The following is a 23147-nucleotide window of genomic DNA, read 5'->3' as shown; positions in this document are numbered from 1 at the left end:
AGTCGAGATTATTACAACTGGAAGATTAAGTCATTTCAGTGCAGGAAAAAGTTCAGAAAGAAAACATCTTCGATGGAGCACAACATTAAGGGTCTTGTAAACCATTCGCTGTGCTCTAACCTACGTATGACTGAGGTTCCAGAGGCGTGCGAGAGGCAACAGGTTCTTCAATGGGTGGACTCTTTTATCAAGACTCATGCTGTGCTGGAACATTTAGGGAATGTGACTCTCACACAAGCTCATCATGTCCCGACGCAGCACTTTCAAAACTTGAAATTTCCTCATACTATCTTGGTAACCTTTTCGGACTTCCAAGTAAAAGAGCACATATTGGCCAAAGCGGTACAAAAGGGAGTGGTGATGGATTCAAGCAAGCCTGGCTGAAGACGGCTGGAATGCCAGAAACCGGTCCTAAAAAGCTTGAATCTGGTCCAGGGAAGGTGTTGTAAATAAAACAGCGATAATGTTAAACATTCGCTGAAGACATATATCTGTGTCTTCAGTGTGGTTTTCCACTGTTTCTTGTATCTACGGCCAGACTCCATTTTGTTTTCTGGCCTCCATCTTGTAGGCCACATCGTGCCATGTGCTCGCCACGAGGCAAGTCCTACCTCACTGACTGTCACCCCTGGAGTTTGCCCAGCAACAGGCTATAAATAGTTCCAGCCTATCTAGCGCATGCTCAGTACGTGTAACATCTGTTTCTGCTTGGAGGGGATTGGAATGTGCATTCGAGGGGTTTCCATGAACTGTTAACTCCACCCATGTATCGATAATGTTTGAGAAATGTCCATATATGGTCGTAAATCATGCTTCTGAGCTGTAACTGCCCACTTATGAGCCCCTTCTTTTGTGTATAAAAGGGGACCGCGTGTCCGAGTTCTTTGTGCTACCTTGTACAATATTGAAGGGTGTTGTGTGGGTTGTAGTACCACCTTTAAAGGTTTATTAAACTTTGTCTTTGTATTTCCAGTTACCGTGCCAATTTCTTAAATAGTCTGAGGACTTTTACGTACAGAAGAGCGAACCTTTCTCACTTGCGGGCCTGGTTGAGGCCTGAACTCATCAATTGGCGCCCATCACGTGGGGCTCATCGGCGGTTCGGATGCTCGAAGGACTGGTCGTGACGAAGGATTGGAACCTTGCCGGGGACATGATCACTGCCAGCGGCCCCTTTAGTCCTGGCATCTCGAGGTACTCTTCCTTCCCTTCCGATCTGACCATCTGGGTGGCGCCGGTTCTCGACTGAGACCTCTTCTGTCGGTTTGCCGTGTAGTGGCCGTTTGGGCAAATTCAGAACTTGGCAGTTGGAATCTGGACGCTCTTGACTGGTAAGAATTGTTGTACGATACTTGCCCCGAGCCTTTGATAGTCTCGATTGGCAAGGCAGTTTTAGGATACGCTTGCCCCGACTGATTTGTTTGAATTTGAAATTGACTAGTCATTTTGAATGTGCCTATGTATGTGATATATGAATTTCAACCCATATAGGCGGGCAATGTGGGGATATTTCTCCTGATCTATGAATTTGAACGGCGCAACGTTTTAAGTGCCACTTTATTGTAATATTGCATATTTTGCTATATTTTGAGACATGCCCGTTTTTAGCGCACTTCGTAAGTGGTGTTGCTGTTTTGGAAATGACCGGTTGGTACTTGAAGAATCAAAGCCGGCTCCCCCGGAGGGGACGCTGAATAGGGATATGTATGTAAAATTTGGTCTTTCCCCTATAATGTACAGCACGTTGTGGCGGAAATACACAAAGAAGGATCCTGAGTTGCGGTGGCCTATGTATGGATCGTTCGATTTGCGGAAAATTGAGTATGTGGAACAGTGTATGTGTAAGCGTAGAGTGCGGCAAGGTATGTTTGAATGTATACGTATGTGGGTGAAAGAGGTACGAGAGCGTGAGAAGCGTGAACAAGCATTGATCGAGAAAGAGCAACGAAAGAGTGAGCATGAGAAAGTGCAAGAGTTGAAAAAGCGTGTAGCTAAAAAGCTAGAAGAAAAGCAGGAGAAAGAACGGCGGTTGCAAATATCTGGCCAGTTTTCTGTTCGCCAACCGCTCTATCCTGTCCTTAATAAATCGGATGATGATTTTTCATTATTAGATCGTTCACCATCGCCCTACGTTGGTCCGTCCGCCCCGAACGGAGGAGATTCGGATTCTAGACCGTCCGATCAGAAGAGGGATACGTGGTCTATGTTATCGACCGATCGTATGGCTGATCTTCGTGAGATTGTTTATCGGGCTATCAAAGATACTGTGTCTTTGCCTGATGTGTTAACAGAGATTGAGACATGGGAGGATAGAGAAAGACTGTATTTTGTTAGTGTTCTTTCTGATGAAGTGGTGCTCGCCTTTCGAAAATATTCCGATGTTTTTGAACCAGAGGATGTGGTAGCTGATGCCAAAGAATTACGTAAAGGCCTTTTTCTTTCTTCCCAGGTACCCAATGCAGTTCAACGGCTCTTTGCGTTGCAGGATGAAATGTTTCGACTCCGGGAAGAGGCGCGGAAACGGAAGGCTGGCGATGAATCTTTGAGTCCGACTGGTGCCGGAAAGCAGTCACCCATCTTTCATTCAGATAAGATCGACACTGTGCCTGCTAAACCGATGCAGGAGGCAGCGCCTTTGTACGTTCCCCCTAAGGGAGCGGGTACCAGTTCGGATAAGGGGTCACCTGATGCTCAAGGGTATTTTATTTATAAATGGGTATATACTCCTTGGAATAGAGCAGATGTCATGGCATTGAAAGCAGCATTACCCAATCCCCGAAAGAATCTGGCAGCCTTTTATGAGGAAGTTGAGGGGGCTCTGAATTCTTGTACTATGACTTTAGCCGATATTGGTTTGTTTTTCGGGCTTTTTTTTACCACCAGATATGTGGAGGTCGATCCGAAAGGTTGACCATTTTCCGATATTTAAAGCTTGATGGGCGGACCTTGAGGATGAGGACAGGGAGAGGAAACCAGCACAGAAACCGCCCCAATCAATTTTAGATCTTCCCGCTGCCATAGTCACTAAATTGAAAACGCTTATTCCCCCTAAAATGATTGATTGGACTATGTTAGCATCCTGTAAACAGAAAGTAGATGAATCCGTGTCGGATTTCTTTACGCGGTTTGAAGAAACGTTTCATGATTTTAGCGTCCAGTCGCTTACAGACGACACGGGCCGACATCTTTTTGTTGATAAATATGTCTCAAATTTATTACCAAGTATAGCAGCTCGATTAAAAGCGAGTGAAAGTTCTTTGACTAACTCGACGCCAGCATCCCTCCTGACGATGGCTCAGTATTACGAGCGTCAGAAATTAGAAGCGAAAGGGAGTGAGGAAAAGAAAACTAAGAATTTAAAAACTAAGGTTATGTTAGCGCAAGTATATGGGCCACCTCGTAGAGGAAATGAGCGGGGTGGCAGGAATTTTTCTACTACCTCACAGGGTCATACTGATATGGCCCGGGATCAATGTGTGTATTGTAAACAGAAAGGCCATTGGGCATGCGACTGCCCGGTGTTACGTTCACATCGTCAGGGGAGTGGGCAAGGGTCTGTGAGGGGTAGAGGAAATTTTTCAGGTCCTCGATATAACACAAATGACAGAGCTAGATTTGATTCCAATGTGCGATCCCGTGATGGGTCCAATGTTTTTGATCGACGAAATCAATACCAAATGTCTGAATATGTACCACCCGAACAGCATGATTCTCAGTATGCATAGGATTGCGTAGGATGGGGTAAGGAACCAGTTGAAGTGCCAGTAGATCAGAGGGGTCCTTATGTTACAGGACATGTTTTGGGCTCTACTGAGTTCCTGGTTGATACAGGAGCTACTCGTAGCGCTTTATCCAGAAAATTGGTTCCGAGGGCTCCTCTGCCCACTGTCACAACCCCTCGCACTTTATGTCGATCAGTTTGCTGCACCATGTCCATTCCTTCTTTCTCCAAATACTGCTGATAACATCGTTGGCCTGGATATGCTTAAGTATTTCCGAGCCACGATACGGTGCTCCCCTGAGGGATTACGTGCAATTTTGAATGATAATTATCCATCAATGGAGAGGGTATACTTGATTACTGTAGAAGCTGCATTGGCCTCTTTGCCTGAATCTTTGTGAGCTACATCCGATACTGACGTAGGACAAATGATTATTCCTCCATTGCACATTAGTGTAAAGGAGGGAGCTGTGTTGCCTCGTCTGCCTCAGTATCGGATTTCACAGGAGGGGGAGGAGGCGCTTATACAAATAGTGCAGGATTTGATTAAAGCTGGAGTGGTTGAAGAAGTCCCTTACAATGTGTGTAACAGTCCTATCCTACCGATTTTGAAAAAAGATACTGACACTAGGGTTTATCGATTTATTATCGATCTGAGGGAGGTTAATAAGATTGTGATTCCTCAATATCCTGTGGTCTCGGATATTACGACACTTCTCACTTTGGTCCCACCAACTGCCACAACGTTCTCTGTCATAGACTTGAAGAATGCTTTCTTTTCGATCCCTATTCATCCTGACAGCCGATATCTTTTCGGCTTCACTTTGAATAACAGATTGTATAGATTCTGTAGAGTTCCCCAAGGCTATACTGAAAGTCCCAGTATCTATAGTCAGGCACTGAAACGACAACTAGATTCTTTTGTTTTACCTGACGGTGTGGCGCTTATACATTATGTCGATGACATCTTGTTGGCCGCCGACACCCCGGAGCAATGTGAAACATGCACTCTGTCCTTACTTACATTTTTGGAATCCCACAATCATAAAGTGTCGAAGAAAAAACTACAATATTGTAGACCAAAGGTAACCTACTTAGGTCACCTTTTGTCTAAGGAGGGGCGTGCACTCACGTCAGATCGTATTCAATCCATTTTAGATACACCAGTACCCTCCACGCAGAAAGAAGTTCGAGCCTTTTTGGGTCTCACCTCCTTTTGTAGACAATGGATATTACGATTTTCACACATAGTTAAACCACTGTTAGCTCTCTTGACAAAGGATACCCCAGTTCCCCTTCCATGGACAGATGAATGTGAGAATGCTTTTCACCAATTACGTCAAGCCCTTTGTTCAGCACCCGTGTTAGGCACCCCTGATTATACAAAGCCCTTTACGTTGTATGTGCATGAGAGATGGATGCGTGTTATCAGTGTTAGTGCAGATGCACGGCGATAAACAGCTCCCTTGTGCATATTTTTCGGCAGTCCTTGATCCTGTTGCCCGAGCACTGCCTGGATGTTTTCGCTCGGTTGCGGCGACAGCTGTGTCAATACGCCAGAGTGAAGGGATAGTCTTATCTCATAAGCTGTTGGTGTTGGTCCCCCATGCTGTTGATGCCTTTTTGAATCAGACAAAGACGCAGCATTTGACTAGTGCTCGTCTCACAGGATATGAGCTGACACTGCTGGCTCCTCACATAACTCTGAAAAGATGTGCAACACTGAACCCAGCTACATTGTTGCCCTTCCCAGCGACCCAGCCTGAGGCACAAGAGACGCATGACTGTGTCTTCGTGACCGAGGAACAGACAAAGGGTCGCATTGATCTACATGACACACCCTTTGCAGATGTGGATGGAGAACTGTGGGTGGATGGGTCCTGTTTAAAATTACCAGATGGAACCACTTCTGCAGCATATGCAATTACCACATTACACTCGGTAGTGGAGACAGCACGCATACCACAGAAATCAGCTCAGGCAGCCGAACTGATAGCATTGATACGAGCTTGCTAGCTTAGCACAGGATTATGCGTGAATGTTTACACCGATAGCCGCTATGCTTTCGGAGTGGTGCACGATTTTGGCCTGCTATGGAAGAAAAAGGGCTTTTTGACATCACACGGAACTCCGATTATACATGGAGAATTAGTACACCAGCTTTTGACTGCACTGACACTCCCTAGAAGAATAGCCATAGTAAAATGTAGTGCACACAAGAAAGTGACAGACAAAGTGGGACAAGGAAATGCCTTTGTAGATCGAGTGGCATGAGAAACGGCGATGCAGCCTGGTTCCACTTCTATGTATGTTGTCAAGTCACAAGCTGAACGGTGGCATGATGCAAGGGAGAAAGTACTAGAAAGGCAAAAGACTGCTACTGACAAGGAACGAGAGCAATGGTCCAAAGATGGAGAATTGGACGATGAGGGTTGTTGGAGGAATAAGCAGATGGATAGGTGGAAGTTACCTACAGCCTTCGTACAACCTATGGTTCAGATGGCACATGGGCTAGCACATGTTGGGGCTTCGGCGATTGTGAAATTGCTTACACAAGTTTGGGAGCATCCAGAGATTGCTAGCACGGCTAAAAGAGTAGTACAGACTTGCATGATTTGCCTTAAATACAATCCAGGAAAAGGCACACGAACTCCAACAGTAGGATTTGCAACACCTACTGCACCTTTTGAAGTATTGCAAATGGATTACATTCAGCTGGAACGCTGTAATAATCTGAAGTACGTCCTGGTTGTGGTTTGTGCATTCAGTAAATTGATTGAGGCATACCCTACTAAGGATAATACTGCAATGACTACTGCTAAGGTGCTTCTGAAGGAATTTTTTCCTCGATTTGGTGTTTGTAGACTGTTGTGGAGTGATAACGGGCCCCATTTTGTGGCGGACGTTATTAAGTATGTCCTGAAGGGATTGGGCATTGTGCAAAAGTTCCACGCAGTATTCCACCCGCAATCAGCAGGACTGGTGGAGAAGTACAACGGAACTTTGAAATTAAAAATTGCAAAAATACAGGCGTCTACTTCCCTGACTTGGCCAGATGCTTTGCCTTTGGCGTTATTGTCTATCAGATCGGTACCACACTCTCGGACAGGCTTGACACCTTATGAGATTGTCTTCGGGCGCCCCATGAACATATGGGGGGTGCCCAAACCGAGTTTAGTGTATGATGTACCTTGTGTTTTAATGAATGACTATTTGGCACAATTAACTGATAGTTTGGTTTCTATTCACCAACAGGTTCGAGAAGCACTCCCTGATCGGTCCACAGGAGAAGGTCATAATCTCCGGCCTGGCGATTTTGTCCTCGTGAAGTCCTTTGAGAGGTCGAACAGTCTGGAGCCGAGATGGTGTGGCCCTGAGCAAGTTCTTCTAGCCACGAGAATAGCAGTGCGAGTGACGAATCGAAAGAATTGGATCCACTCGATTAATTGCCCGAAGGTACAATCTGACCTGGTGGAGCCTGCTGTACTGACTGACCATCGAGACATCCTGACTACAGAGAAAGGCCATGCTGTGGGACCTGACGATTTTGAGGAGTTCTTCCCGGACCAAACAACGCCTGCATCGAGGAGATACAATCTACGACCAAGGAAAGAATCTGTAATTGTGTGAGAAGTTGTCAGAACGGTCCCTAGGTTTGTGAAATGGAGAGCCGATGAGGTAAGGGGGGGATCAACCATGCATTAGAGTAGCGACACCCGTCTTGGCCCGATGGTGAAGAAAACAACGGCTGCCTAGGGGTAAGAGTTCTGACAACACTTTAGAAACAGGAAGATACTGTGATTTTGGTTCAAGATGGACAAGAGGAAAGTTTTTGGTTCTGTGGGGTTCATTTTCGTTAAAGCAGTCATCGCTACAGTCATGTGGTTTGTTGAGGAGAAAGTTCCTGCCCGTGAACTGTATGTTGTTTCTACTCCAGTTCCTGATGAGCATTTCTTTTATACACTTCCTTACCAAGAATTGAAGCATCAACAGTCTTATCTGAACAACACTTTTATACAGATGTTGCATCATACCCACGTTGCTACAAATGCCACAGACTGCTGGATATGCGGGATGATGCCAGCGCACCAGAAGAAAGGGGGAACACCGTTCATACCACTTCCCTTTTCACACAATGGCTCTTGTAGAGCATGGTATACTTTGCTTTTTGCTACAAGGAAACCTACTGTAGGACGATTGATTTTTAAACTGGCCATCAAGATAAAGACGACTATCCACAAGCCAACGGAACTATATGGGAGTGGGAAGAATATCGACCGGACAATGCATCAACTCCGTATATCTTCACGAACACCAGAGACACTGTTGGACAGGAGAAATTTGTAATATCTGTGGCCCAAGCACAAGCTGATTTATGTGTACAAAGTGTAGGCCATATTCCTGTAGGTGTTAGTGATTGCATTGTTGTTTTGAATATTGACGGTTTGAATAACTGAACTTCACATAATACTTATTTTGTATGTGGGAATAAGGGTTATTATCGATTACCAGCCGGATGGTCTGGAGTATGTTATGTATCATTCTTATTGCCACCTGTATTTCTGGCACCTGCATCTTATCATAAGGATTTGAAATTGTTGAACAATGTAACTGTGAATAGATTTAAGCGTACTTTATCCGTAGATGATGTGGATCAGACAGACACTAGTTTGCAACAGTATATAGATTTTAACTTAGGATTGTTCCTTTTTGTGGGACCAGCTCTGAACAGTAGAAAGATACGCCGATTAGCGCGAGTAGTGGAGGCTGTTACAAACCAAACTGCTGCAGCTCTGGGGGACCTTACTGAAGAGCTACAGATTACCAGAGTTGTTGCATTACAGAATAGGATGGTCCTTGATGTAATGTTAGCAGATAGAGGTGGAGCTTGCAAAATCATCGGAAGTAGTTGTTGTGTCTTTATACCTGATCACACCCCTTCTGTGTACGAAGCTATTAATAAGTTGCACAAAATTGCAGCAGATATACATCAAGAAAATGGGTCTTGGACATTCTACAGTTCTGGACCTTACTTTCTACATGGGGTTGGAAGGTTCTTACCGGACTCTGTTTAGTTATTGGCATATTGTTCACCTGTTGTGTGTGCATTCAATGTAGCCCTATGACATGTTCGTTATGCATTTCATTTTGCGTGCCCAATAAACAAGCTGTGGTAGATGCTGCCCATAAGAAAACCATAACTAGAGAGATAGCGGACATGATGAGCATCGATATAAACGATGAGTATCTAGATTATCCAAAGAAACCGAATGTCTTCAGCAATAGCTGAAAGGGTCGTCTGTTGTAAATAAAATAGCGATAATGTTAAGCATTCGCTGAAGACGTATATCTGTGTCTCTTTCTTGTATCTACGGCCAGACTCCATTTTGTTTTCTGGCCTCCATCTTGTAGGCAACATCGTGCCATGTGCTCGCCACGAGGCAAGTTCTACCTCACTGACCGTCACCACTGGAGTTTGCCCAGCAACAGGCTATAAATAGTTCCAGCCTATCTAGCGCATGCTCAGTACGTGTAACATCTGTTTCTGATTAGAGGGGATTGGAATGTGCATTCAAGGGGTTTCCATGAACTGTTAACTCCACCCATGTATCGTTAATGTTTGAGAAATGTCCATATATGGTCGTAAATCATGCTTTTGAGCTTTAACCGCCCACTTATGAGCCCCTTCTTTTGTGTATAAAAGGGAACCGCGTGTCCGAGTTCTTTGTGCTACCTTGTACAATACTGAAGGGTCTTGTGTGGGTTGTGGTACCACCTTTAAAGGTTTATTAAACTTTGTCTTTGTTTTTCCAGTTTCCGTGCCAATTTCTTAAATAGTCTGAGAACTTTTACGTACAGAAGAGCGAACCTTTTGCACTTGCGGGCCTGGCTGAGGCCTGAACTCATCAAAGGCATGGCTTGGCAGTTCGGGCTGGACTGTTCCCATGAGGCACAGGGTCAGACTGATCTGCATATGGCCATGTCTGAACTGGGGTGGCAGAGTGGGCTAAAGAACGGTGATGGTTTAAGCCCAGATCTGTTGACTGGGTGTGAATGTTTGATTGGTTCAGATGCTCCGTTCATCACCACCCCCTTTTGTACCGCTTTGTCGCCATAAGTTGGCAGGGTATGCTCAGATGTGTCCATTGCTCACTTTGCCACTGGATTCAAGCAAACCTGGCTGAAGACAACTGGAATGCCAGAAACTGGTCCAAAGAAGCTTGATTCCGGTCCAGGGAAGGCATGGCTTGGCAGTTCGGGCTGGACTGTTTCCATGAGGCACAGGGTCAGACTGATTTGCAAATGGCCATGACTGAACTGGGGTGGCAAAGTGGGCTAAAGAACGGTGATGGATTAAACCCAGATCTGTTGACTGGGTGTGAGTGTTTGAGTGGTTCAGATGCGCCATCCATCACCACCCCCTTTTGTACCGCTTTGTCGCCATAAGTTGGCAGGGTATGCTCAGACGTGAGTCCCTTGCTCACTTTGCCACTGGATTCAAGCAAGCCTGGCTTAAGACGGCTGGAATGCCAGAAACTGGTCCTAGGAAGCTTAATTCCAGTCCAGGGAAGGGATGGCTTGGCAGTTCGGGCTGGACTATTCCCAGGAGGCACAGGGTCAGACTGATTTGCATATGGCCATGTCTGAACTGGTGTGGCAGAGTGGGCTAAAGAACGGTGATGGATTAAACCCAGATCTGTTGACTGGATGTGAGTGTTTGATTGGTTCAGATACTCCGTCCATCACCACCCCCTTTTGTGCCACTTTGTCTCCATAAGCTGGCAGGGTATGCTCAGACGTGAGTCCCTTGCTCACTTTGCCACTGGATTCATGAAAGCCTGGCTGAAGACGGCTGGAATGCCAGAAACCAGTCCTAGGAAGCTTGATTCCGGTCCAGGGAAGGCATGGCTTGGCAGTTCGGGCTGGACTGTTCCCATGAGGCACAGGGTCAGACTGATTTGCATATGGCCATGTCTGAACTGGGGTGGCAGAGTGGGCTAAAGAACAGGGATGGATTAAACCCAGATCTGTTGACTGGGTGTGAGTGTTTGATTGGTTCAGATGCTCCTCCATCACCACCCCCTTTTGTACCACATATTGGCCAAGGCAATCAAGAAAAAACAGTGTAAAATAGCAGAAATACACCATTGCCAAATGGAACAACAAGCTTTGGCCGGGTATACTTGGTGCACTCTGTCAATTATTAGAAAAATTATTAAGCATCCTCAAACGTCATGTACTCAAAATTGTCCAACAGGTGCTTTAAGAGGAGGGGAAGCCAACAATCCACCTCAGTAGAGAACAAATCTGATAAAAGCCCATCAATAACTTCAAGCACTCAGAATCTTCCAAGCTGAGATCGCAGTCTCATAAATTATTCTCAGAATGATACCCGTCAAGTTAAATTCAGAATATTGTCTGTCAGCCATCCTTAAAGACCAGATGGCAGTAATTTAAAAATAAATACATAGGGAGGGGTGACAATTGAAGCCGGATTACTCAATAAGCCATTGTGGCACGGTTCTGACCGACTTTTTCGGCCCTCCTTGGAGGGAGAATGATTGAAGATGACTCCAGCCTATTACCCTCCTAGTGCAGGGATTAGAACTATAAACCGGGCCTACTCATAAGGCACAGTAGTGCATTTTTGTACCCTTTTCCTTTGATCAGGGTTTATAAACTTAAGTTAGGGGATAGATTCATTAGTATTAGTGATAATCCGTCCTTTTGCAAGAGTGTTAGTTTACCTTCTATGGAGTTATGCTTATTTCGGGCCTTGTAGGCCTCAAACGGGAGAGACTCCATCTTGCTTTCTGCCCGGCAGCTTGAGAGGCTTCTAGGCCAAGTGTAATATTTTAGTTTCTAAGTGTTGTTCGCTTGGAGAGAACCGGTTCAGGCTGACCCTTATCGAAAGACTGTATTTTTCTCCACTCCGAAGACACAACTTCAGGCCGGCCGGCTGGGAACGTGTCCTTGGTACGGGGAGGTACAAGAATTTGGTGGGCGGCAGGTTACTGGCCGTAACTTTCCATGAAAGGACAGGCTTCCATATTAGCGAAAGTGTTAGGCAGTGAGGCAGTCAGTCTGTAGGCGGCAGCTAGCCGTTAGCATCAATGCCATTAATTATTTCCAGGCAGACAGTCGCCATTTTGAAGTCTGAGAAAGATCATGAGGCTGAGACTCTCTGAGAAAGATTGAAGGAGAAGGAGAAGTAGCGCAGAGCGATCAGAGACAGAGAGAGACAGCAGCTAATAAAGAGGAAGGTTCCAGTGACTTGGAAGGAAGCAGAGGAGACAGAGCATAGCGGTGCAGACGTGTACTCGTGACTGCTGAGGTGTGATTCCGAGACGAGCCAAGGCACAGACGAGAAGGGAACCTAGATGACTGCTGAACTCAGACTCCACATTACTAAGGTGATGTCAACCTTTTTCCCCATAGCGTGCACACTCTAACCTTTCACTTTTCTTTGCAGGATATATATATATGTTATAGTATAGTATTGTGTTTATAATCATTGTAATAAAATACCCCAGTTCTTTGTGAACTGACATGTGCCTTGTATTCTTGTTCAATCAGGGTAACCTGGTCTTCTAGTCAGACATTGTTTGCATGAATGGATGTAAATCCCGGTCAGGTAAGAGGTGACTGAACAATGAGGGAGAGAGGGACCATTTGATGCCAAGAGCAGAAGGTACATACTCCAATTTGGAAAGCCGTGCTAATTCACGTTATTGTAGTATCATCCCGAGTAGCCAATGAGAGATTTCTTCCAAAGGTATTCATAGGAGAGTGATCGTCGTTGGTAAGCGGCGTTAATGAGAACACCAGGTAGGAGACTGGTGCGTAGATCCGCCGGATTGCGGATCGGGTTGTAAGTAAGCGAGCACTGGGAGGGAGACCAGTGTTTAGGTCCACCGGATTGTGGACCGGATAACAAGAGAGCACTGGGACTGCAGCCCAGTGTGAATGGCATGCTGGATTGCGTGTCGAGCGAGCACTGAGGGTGATTAGTGTGTATGGTACGCCGGATTGCGTGTCGAGTGAGCACTGAGGGTGATCAGTGTGTGTGTGAGTACATAATCAGACCTGCCCCAGGGTAGATTAGTCTGGGCCTAAGTGGCCGTGAGACTAGTTGGTATGAATAGGATATTATAGAAGACCTATGCATGTGTATTGCTATTTTCCCCATCCTTAGGTACGAGATGTACATACATATACCTATACCCATTGTAAATACGTTCTAAGGAGGGAGGTGAGTACGTTCCGACTGGGTTAGAGGGGCTCTTAGGAGCTGATCCCATCTGGTTTGAGAATCCGGTCGTTACAGGCACCTTTAGACTTTTGGTTTAGAACTTTATTTATTCCTTTTAGATTTCTTGGATTTAGAATTTGGAGCTACACACACAGGTGCATTTCTTATTTTCAGAACACCGTTTCTGATTATTAAACTGAGTACGTTTAATATGGCCATTCTTTTGATATTGATTCGCAGAATTTTACTCTACACCAATTCATATATTTGGGACCAGATGGTACTCACGCTAATTGACTTAGTGAGTACCAGTCCTTTAGTCTTCCACCTTTCACAATAGGAACTGACTTTGGGCACTACATGGATGCACAACTCTTTCAACACTCTTTCAACATGTTTGTACTGCCTTCAACTGTAACAACACGCTTGGATATGGTCTTCCTGAGACACTTTCGGGTGAACTTTCTTGGCCACAAGATTCTGGTGATAGGGATTTGAGATTAATACTTTAGATTGCTACTTCTGCACATAAAATGTTTATGTTGTAGATCTTTTGCCCTGATGAAGTCTGCTGTAACTGTCATCTATAGCCGAAACACATGTTAACTTTAGAGGAAACATGTGTTGGCAAAAGAGCATCTGTAAAGACAGTGGAAGAAATATCTTCTGAAACCACAATCTCAGCTTGAAAGATTCTGAGTTATTGATCTTATTGATGACACCATTTCCATATATATGCTGAAATGTCAGTCTCTTCAGCTCAAAAAGACCTTGTCAAAATGCTGTATATGTTTAAAGCGCAGTGTCTTCAGGGTACTATTGCACAACAGTCTATGCTGAAGGTGCTGGTGCAGGGGTAGTTCCATATGTTCACTAGTTTAACAGAGGCTCAGGAGCTCGTGCAGAAGGTCTCTAAATGATTATCATTGCTTCTGTGTTTATGCTATAGTTCTGATGATCCTAGCTAGGCCTATGATGTTGATGATGCTGATAGATATTGTTTAATTGATGCCTTGTGCCAGGAGTTTTAGAATGCATGAATGTTAAAATATTGATGATGCCAAAGTGTTATATATGGGGGTGCTAGTGGTTGTGGTGGAAGGGTCACATGTGCAAGCCAGTGCAGATCCATGGCACCCCATGGGGTTGAAGCAGCCACAAGAGGAGTATTGTGCACGATTCCCCCCTTGCAGAGGTTAGGGTTATTTTGGGTCATATGGGGATGTAGGTGTTGGTCGCAGGGGTGGAGATCACTTTTATTGAAAAAGAGCGGAATTGAGACAGGACTTGCATAACTGTTGATTAGAGACATAGGAGCAACATTCATTTGGAAAAGGTGGTTAGGCAATGGCTCTTAAAGTTATATTTATTTTGTACAATGTTAATGGCAGACAAGTGGAAATATAGGTGGTTGATTAGATGGTTGACCTTGTTTTCCCCAGAAATCTTTTTTTACAGGAGGCCCATCTTAACAACAACTTCCACATGCTTATTTTGCTGGCCGTAGCGGGCGATTACAGTTTTGTTAGGTAGGGGGCTGGATTGGTTGGTAACTGATGTTTTTAGAGATCACCATGGAAGGTGGATATGACTGAAAGTTTGTACTAATGGACACCCTCCAAATTTGGTCAATTTGTATTCCCCAGTTTTTGATGAAGTAGACACACTATTAGAGATTTATAATATTTCAAAGTGGGGATTAGGGCCATAAATCTTAGTGGGGGATTGTAATAATATCCAGGATGTGGTATTAGTTACATCGAATAAAACTAAAAAACAATTGAAGCTCCAAACTAAAAAAGTAGTTGATGTGCTGAAGCAAGATTTCAAATTGATTGACCCATGGTGTAGTGACCATCATGGCATGTTACAACATACTTGCCTCTCCCCTCGTTTTCATACCGCTTCCCGTATTTATTTTTTAAACATTTCTCTTTCAATAAAATGAGTGGGCTCAGAATTTGGGCTAACTCATTTTCAAACCATTCACTGTCACTGTTGTAATACAGTTGAATACAATTAAAGGGGAAAGGCTTAGGTAGCAGCTGGACCAACACCTTTTTTCTAACCAAGAGTGACTTATAGAAATGAGAACATTTATTCTGGAAATATTTTGTTTAAATAGAGGTATGGCATCACAATTTTCAGTGTGGGAAGCTTTCAAAGCTACAGCTTGGGGGCAGATTCAATCAATCAATAAGGGCTCTGTAAAGCGTGACTACTCCCCCGCGAGGGTCACAAGGTGCTGTTTTGGGAGGAGGGCTGCTGATCTGTCTGGGCACGGGTTTATGTGAAGAGCCACATCTTTAGATCCTTTCTGAATTGGGTCAGCAATGGGGATTGCCTGGGTTAGAGGGGCAGGGTGTTGCAAGTTTTGGGTGCAAGGTAGGAAAAGGTGGTTCCTCCATTTCTAGGCTTGAGGATCCATGGGATGGTGGCCAGGGCCAGCTGGGCAGAGCGGAGGTGTGTGATGGGTATGTGAAGCAGTAGTTCAGATATGCAGGCCCTGCATCGTGGAGGGCTTTGTAGGCATGTGTGAGGAGCTTGAAGGTGATTCTTTTGTTTACTGGGAGCCTGTGGAGTTTATGAAGGTGTTCAGTGATGTGGCTGCAGCAAGGGATGTTGAGGACCAGTCTGGCTGCAGAAGGCTCTGTAGTTTCATGAGAAGATTCCGGATGATGCTGGCGTAGAGTGTGCTGCTGTAGTTAAGTCTGCTGGTGATGTGTGTGTGGGTGACCATCCTTTTGGCTTTGGTGGGAATCCACCTGAAAGTCTTTTGAAGCAGTCGCAGTGTGTGGAAGCAAGATGAGAATATGGCGCTGATCTGGTGTTTCATTCTAAGAGAGGAGTCCAGTATGATGCTGAAGTTGTGAGCGTGGACTGTAAGGATGGGGGAAGTTCCCAGTGCGGTGGGCTACCAGGAGTCATTCCCAGGCTGAGGGAGTGGGTCCCAGGATGAGTAATTCAGTTTTGTCTGATATGAGTTTGGGGCATCTGACTTTTATCCAGGAGGCAACAGCCTTCATCCCATTGTGGAACTTGTTTCTTGCCGGTGTGGGTTCGCTGGTGAGTGAGAGGATGAGCTGGGTGCTGTCCGCATAGGAGACAATGTTGAGTCTGTGGTTCCGGACGATGGCGGCAAGAAGAGCCATGTAGATCTTGAAGAGGGTGGGGCTCAGGGGTGAGGCATGGGCACTCTGCAGCTGATCTCTGTGATTTCTTAGAGGAACGTAGGTAGTCTGACTCGCTATATTTGGCTGGAGAGAATCCAGTCCAGGGCCATGTCATGGATGCCGGTCTCATGGAGACTCGTGACTAGGTTGCCGTGTGAGACTGTATCAAAGGTGGCCGAGAGGTCCAGGAGGATAAAGACTGCAGTTTTGCCCTGGTCGAGCAGGGCATGGATGTCATTGGTGGCAGCGAGTAGTGCAGTCTCAGTGCTGTGGTTGCATTGGAAGCTGGATTGGGAGATGTCCAGGATGTGGTTGACTCTAAAGAACTCGAAGAAGGGAAGGTGAGCAGGGAGATGGGTCTGAAGTTCTGAAGGTGTGTTGGTGTTGGTGGACAGTTTCTTCAGCAGGGTGTTGATCTGGGCATGTCAACAGTTTTCAGAGAAAGTGGTGGTCTTTATGGATCAGTTGATAGTTCGGCGAAGATTAAGGCTATAGAGGTGGCTGCTCTATGGAAGATGTGGTGTGGGGAATGTCATAGAGGGCTCCGAAGTAAACGCCCATAGGTTTCTTAAGTGTGTCATCTGTGGTGAGCGGTGTCCAGGTGAGCATATTCTTTTGAGGTGTGGAGTGGTTGCTTGCAGTGGGAGGGGTTTGGGTATCAAAAGTGTCACAGATCTGCCTGATCTTGTGGTGGAAGAAGGGCAGACCTTGTCACCGAGGTCTAAGGAATGTGGGACATCTGTAGTCTCACTGTTGGGTCCGGCGAGCTCCTTGACAATGGCAAAGAGTTCTTTGCTGTTGTAAATTCTGTCTTAGAGGGCTGTTTTCTTTGTGGCCTTGAAGAAGAGGTGGAGTGCGGGGAGTGCGGTTATAAAGGTTGCCTGGGTTTCTGGGGTTTTGTTGTTCCTCCATGTCTTCTCGAGTCATTTGCAGGTGCACCTGGAATTGTGGAGGATGGGAGTGAACCAGCTGGCTTTCTTGGAGTGTTCCTTGCCAGAAGCCTTTTTGAGGGGAACCACTGTGTTGGTGCAGTTGGAGATACCTTGGTAAGATTTCCAGCTGCGGTGTTTGCGTCTACTGGTGTTTGAAGAGTGGTGGTGCTGAGAAGAGTGGTGAGATGTTTTTCAGTGGCTTTGTTCCACTACGACAGGGGAGGTGGTGAGGGCGGTGGTGCACCCTGGGAGAGTTGAAGGTGAATTTCACTCTGTGGCGGTCGGTCCAAAGGAGTTCTGTGCTTTGGCTGTAGCTAACGTTTATGCTGACGGAGAAGACAGGTTTGAGCATGTGTCCTTCTGCGTGGGTCTAAGCAGTGACCAGCTACTGCAGTCCTATGTTGGCGAGGCTCTCCAGAAGGGTCTCTTCTGGTCACTGGGGTGTTCAGGTGGAAGTTGAGGTCGCGAGTAGGATGTAGTCGTGGCTGCAAGAGCCTTGGGTACGATGACGTCGACGATGGCATCAGTGAGGGGCGGGCGGGCCTGGAGGCTTGTAGAGGAGGGTGCTGCAGAGGGTGGTGTTGTGGTTGGTCTTGATCTGGAAGAGGAAGTGGAGGTGTTCGATGGTTGTCGTTGAGTTGTCCTAGTGGGTGGTTAGGCAGAGGGTGTTCTTGTGCACAATGGCAATGCCTCTTCTCTTCCAGGGGATCCTCAAAATAGTCATAAGCGCTGAATATTCCCGCCCATGTGCAGGACCCCGGAAACAATATAAAAATATATATGTAAAAAACACATATATCTCGCTCCACATATATGTATGTACATATATTATTTTTCTCACACCAATGCAGCTCCATAACTGAGGCTAAAACAATGTAAACACATATACATGCACTGCAACTAGTTAGGAAGCAAACAAAAAAAACACATCAGGTCAAATAACCTTTGAACTTTGTGTTTTAATGAGTAGACCACTCATAAATCCTGAAAATTGCTTGTAAATAGACATTGTTAGCCCTCAGGCTGTATTGCAAAACCAATAGCATAGAAAATGAAACCATTTTAAACAAAAAACTGGCACAGTGCCTTTAAGGCAGTCATGACCCCAGGCTTCCCATCATGCCTCAGGGGTGACAGTTAGGTCAGTTGTTCTTTCCTGCTCCTTCAGTCAGGACCCTGGTGAAACAGCTCCCTTTATTTTTGGCTTTTTGTCAAAAAATATTCTTGTTACCTACAATTTTTTGCTTTCACTCGACGTCTTTTAGACATAGGGTGTTACTGCTACCTTTTTTAGGCTTAAAAAAGGTGATTTTTCTGTCAGAGATGCCTTCCCTCTTTGACAAATTCCCTTCATGTGGAAGGAAGATGGCCAAGACTGACACTCATTCAGTGTGTATCCTGTGCCTACCAGAATCTCATTCCTCGAAAACCTGTGAACACTGCCAGGTTTTAACATCCAGGACTCTGAAAGAACGTGAGAGAATTCGGGTTTATGGGCTTTCTGAGAGAGGAAGATCTCCCAAGAAGCAGGAAAGTCGGAAGGCGCGGTCGACGTCGAAAGAAGCCCCGACTGGTTCACATTCGGCGTTGGAGAAGCAGTCAACAGCGACGAAGAAGATGTCTTCAGCGTCAACATCCAAGGTACCTCTGCTACAGACAGCGTCGAGGGATAGGTCACCGTCGAAGCAGAAGAGTTAGATGGCGAGCCAACTGACGTCGAAGCAGCATCGTCATGCTGTGACGTCGAGGCATTCTCCGTTGACGCCTGGCCCCTGGCGTTCGGCGTCGAGACATCCTCCGTCGACGACTAGTCATGGTCGTTCGGCGTCGAGGGAGCCTCTGTCGACACATCGTCGGTAGACGTCGAAGCAGCCCACGTCGACGCCCGATCAATGGCGTTCGACGTCGAGGCAGCCTCATTCAGACAAGCAGCATTCGGACTCGAGGCACACGCCGTCGCCGACAGAACACCGGCGATCGGCGTTGAAGCAGCCTCCGTCATCTTCGAGCAGACAACCTTCAACGGCGAAATTCTCCATGCCGAAGGACAGTCATCGCCACCCGAGGTCGGCGTTGGGGAAATCACGGTCGACGTCGAGAGAGCGTCTATCTGCTCGGCGCTTGGCGTTGATACAGCCACCGTCGATGGATCAGCGAAGATCCAGGGAACGGAGCGTTTCGCAGCCAGTGAACATCTCTCCTGCAAGGTCACAGGAGAGGTCGCCTTTGAAGCAGGTGATGCAGGAGAAAGAGAGTGAACTATTGGACCAGTCTCAAGTCCTAAGGCCTCAATTGGGTTCTCCAGGATCAGCATCGGCTGCGGAGGTGGGACAATCTCCAGTACAGGATCCTCCTGCCAAGAGAAGGAGGTTCGCAGAAGAGAGATCTCGGTCGAGGTCTTCCTCTAGATCTCTAGTGAGCCTATCCTCATCTTCCTCAGCATCTTGAAGTGGCAGATCCTCGGATGGACAAAACAGCGATTCCGATAGGGAGAGGTCCAAGTCCCCTGCAAGGTCGCAACAGGATCAAGCGGATCCGCCTCCACGGTCACGTTCACCAGTGAAGGATCCCTCCCACAAATCTCCTTCTGTTCGTCTTTCCCAAAGGCGGTATAGACCTATTCACCATTGGGCCAAGGACAAGGAGACGGCAGATCGGCTGAGGGCGTATCGAGACCAGGCTCCCCGTCGCACAGAACGGTCTCGTTCTAGGCACTCAAGTAAGAGAAGATCTCGTCACAGAGAGCGATCTCATTCTAGAACGCGCTCAAGTAGAAGATCTAGGTCCAGGAGGACCCGTAGCTCTTCAAGTTCTTCGAGTACCCGATCTCACAGGGAGTACTCTCCGACCCTGACAAACAGTCCACGCTCAAGGATATCTCCAACTGAGGATATTTTCTCGTTCCAAGACATCTTGGGCAGGGGAGCCCTGAAGCTGGGAGTGTCTATGACAGCTCCGCAGATCAAGACGACGGTCATATTTGAAACCCTACAGCACAGAACGGCACCCAAACCTTTGTTGCCGTTGGTCCCGGGTATAATGGAACCAGTGCAAAACTTCCTCAGGAAGATAGAAGGGACTTTGAGGAGGTTCTGATGGAGAGCGGTCAAGTCTCCAATCAGATTATAGGAGCGGCGGCAGATGGGCAACGCTGGCTGCGCATGGTTATGTGCATGGAATCACAGCGAGGAGATCCTCATGGTTGCGCCTGACAGCATTGAAACCCGAGGCTCAAGCCAGAATTCTAAATCTTCCCTTTTCAGGCACCTCTCTCTTTGGAGCGAGTGCTGATGAGGAGATGCAGCGGATGAAGTCTGAGCTAGACACCCTCAAAGCCGTGGGGCTTGAGAAGAAAAAGGAATTCCGGAAGAAGTTCTGTTCGGACAACAAGGGCTCTTCGAAGCAGAGGGTTCAAACCCCTGACTGGCAGAAGGGCCAGAACCAGCAAGGCCAACTAAAGTCGCAATAGAAAGGCAAGCGCAATTCTAAAGGAAATGGAAATCAGCGCCAAGGCAACAACTTCAAAAAATCTCAGCAGAAGCAATGAGTCTTCACTTCCCCCAGCACCGTTGTCCACTCCAGTGGGGGAAAGCATTGCACATCACAGGACAGAGTGGCAGGCCATTACAAAAGATCAATGGGTGTTGTCTACGCTGGAGAATGGGTACTGTCTTCGTTTCCATCGTCTACCTCCACCCGTTCCTCCGATGTCAACGTCAAGCCACCAGCTTCAAAGGTTAAAGAAAGAAGTAGCGACACTTCTCGAGAAAGCAGCCATCGAGAGAGTGCCGGTGGCCCAAAGGGGGAAAGGAGTGTACTCGAGGTATTTTCTGGTCAGAAAAAAGGGCCAAAAGGCGGAATACAGGCCCATTCTGGACTTGAGAACACTCAATCTACAAGTACGAAAAGAAAAGTTTCGCATGTTGGCGCTTCACCAAATATATCCACATCTCAGGAAGGGGGATTGGATGTGTTCGATGGACCTTCAAGATGCTTATTTTCATATTCCAATACGGCCCGATACAGGAGATTCCTTCGATTCCGGGTGGGGACCTCCCACTACCAGTTCAAAGTCCTTCCGTTTGGGTTGAAGTCGGTCCCCAGGGTGTTCACGAAGTGTGTCGCAGAGGTGGCGGCAGCTCTACGCCGCAGGGGAGTCTTTGTATACCCATACTTAGACGATTGGCTGTTGAAAGGTCCAACTCCAGGCAATGTAAGGAATCAATTCCAGACATGCATAGAACTTTGTCAGCGTCTAGGCCTGCATGTCAACTACAGCAAGTCTGTCTCTCAACCCACTCAGAAGATCCACTTCCTAGGAGCTCTGCTAGACTCCGAAGTAGGAAAAGTGTTTCCTTCGGAGGAGAGACAGTTTTCGATAGCACTCAAGTGCCAGCAAGTTCTTCACCACAGGTCTCAGAAAGTGCGGAAGATAGCCTCACTCTTAGGGTCGATGACTTTCTGCATCTTCTTGGTACCGAACGCCAGACTTCGGATGCGTCCTCTTCAGCAGGATCTGGAGGACAAATGGGACCAGCATTCAGATCGCTTGGACGATCAGATCACTTTGTCGGGGGTAGCTCAATCTTCCCTCCAGTGGTGGACAAAGAGACAGAGCAAGCAGGTGGGAGTTCTCTTCCATCAACCTCCTCCTACTCAAACGATCATCACAGACGCATTGTTGCAAGGCTGGGGGGCGCACCTGGGTCCTCTACAAGTGCAGGGTCTGTGGTCTTCCAAAGAAAGCACTTATCACATCAACTTGCTGGAATTGAGAGCGGTCCACCTGGCTCTCAAAGTGTTCCTTCCCTCGCTTCAGGAGGAAATGGTTCTAGTACAGACGGACAAAACCACCACAATGTACTATTTGAACAAGCAGGGAGGAACCCGCTCAAGGACTCTGTCTCTGGAAGCTCAGCGCATCTGGCATTGGCTTCTGGCTCGCAAGTTGTCTGTTCAAGCAGTCCACCTCCCAGGAGAGCAGAACGTGAGGGCGGACGCACTTAGTCAGCACTTCGAAGACAAAGAAGACTGGGTTCTCAACGACGAAGTGCTAGAAGACATTTTCCAGTCATGGGGTCATCCTTCCATAGATCTCTTCGCAGACGACGTAAACAGCAAATGCCCAAGCTTTGCCTCAAGGTTCTATCGACCAGGGACAAGAGGGAATGCTCTTTTGATCGACTGGTCAGGAGAATTTGTGTACGCCTTTCCACCCCTTCCGCTGATCCCGAAGGTGGTGAGCAAGCTGAACCACTCGTGCACAACAATGATCCTGATTGCCCCCGCTTGGCCGAGGCAATGGTGGTACACGGACCTACTTCACCTGTCAGTGTCTCCTCACAAGAGGCTTCCATGCAGGCCGGACCTATTATCGAAGATGAACGGGAGGATTTACCATCCCAACCTTCCGTCACTGAACTTGGCAGCATGGCTCCTGAGGTCATTCAGTACGGCCATCTAGGGCTGCCACAGGACTGCATGTCCATTCTGAGAGAAGCACGACATCCTTCCACAAGACATTCTTATGCATGCAAGTGGAAGAGGTTCTATATGTGGTGCATGCAGAATGGTCACAATCCGGTGAAGAGTCAGGAAGAAGCAGTTCTTCCATACTTGTTGTACCTGGCTAAAGCAGGTTTGAAGTTTAACTCCATTAAGGTGCATTTAGCCGCTATAACGGCTTATAGGCGATCACCTTCACAGACTTCTTTTTTCCAGCTGCCAGCAGTAAAAGACTTCCTGCCAGGTCTGAAAAAGGTGTACCCTCCTGTACGGCCTCCTTCTTCTCCCTGGGAGCTGAACCTAGTACTATCAAAGTTGATGGGCCCACCTTTTGAGCCCATTCATAAAGCTACTTTACAGCATATTTCCTGGAAAGCGGCTTTTTTGGTAGAGATTACGTCAGCCCATAGGGTGAGCGAAATTCAGTCCCTCTGTACTAAAGAACCGTATACAGTGTTTCATTTGAACAGAGTGGTGCTCAGAACGCACCCTTCTTTCCTGCCGAAAGTGGTGACAGATTTTCATGTCAATCAGTCTATCTCTTTACCCACTTTCTTTCCTAA

Source organism: Lissotriton vulgaris, chromosome 2_1, assembly GCF_964263255.1.
Source record: "Lissotriton vulgaris chromosome 2_1, aLisVul1.2, whole genome shotgun sequence".
Classification (NCBI taxonomy): Eukaryota; Metazoa; Chordata; class Amphibia; order Caudata; family Salamandridae; genus Lissotriton; species Lissotriton vulgaris.
The sequence above is the reverse complement of the archived record's forward strand: the minus strand, read 5'-3'. Positions refer to the sequence as shown.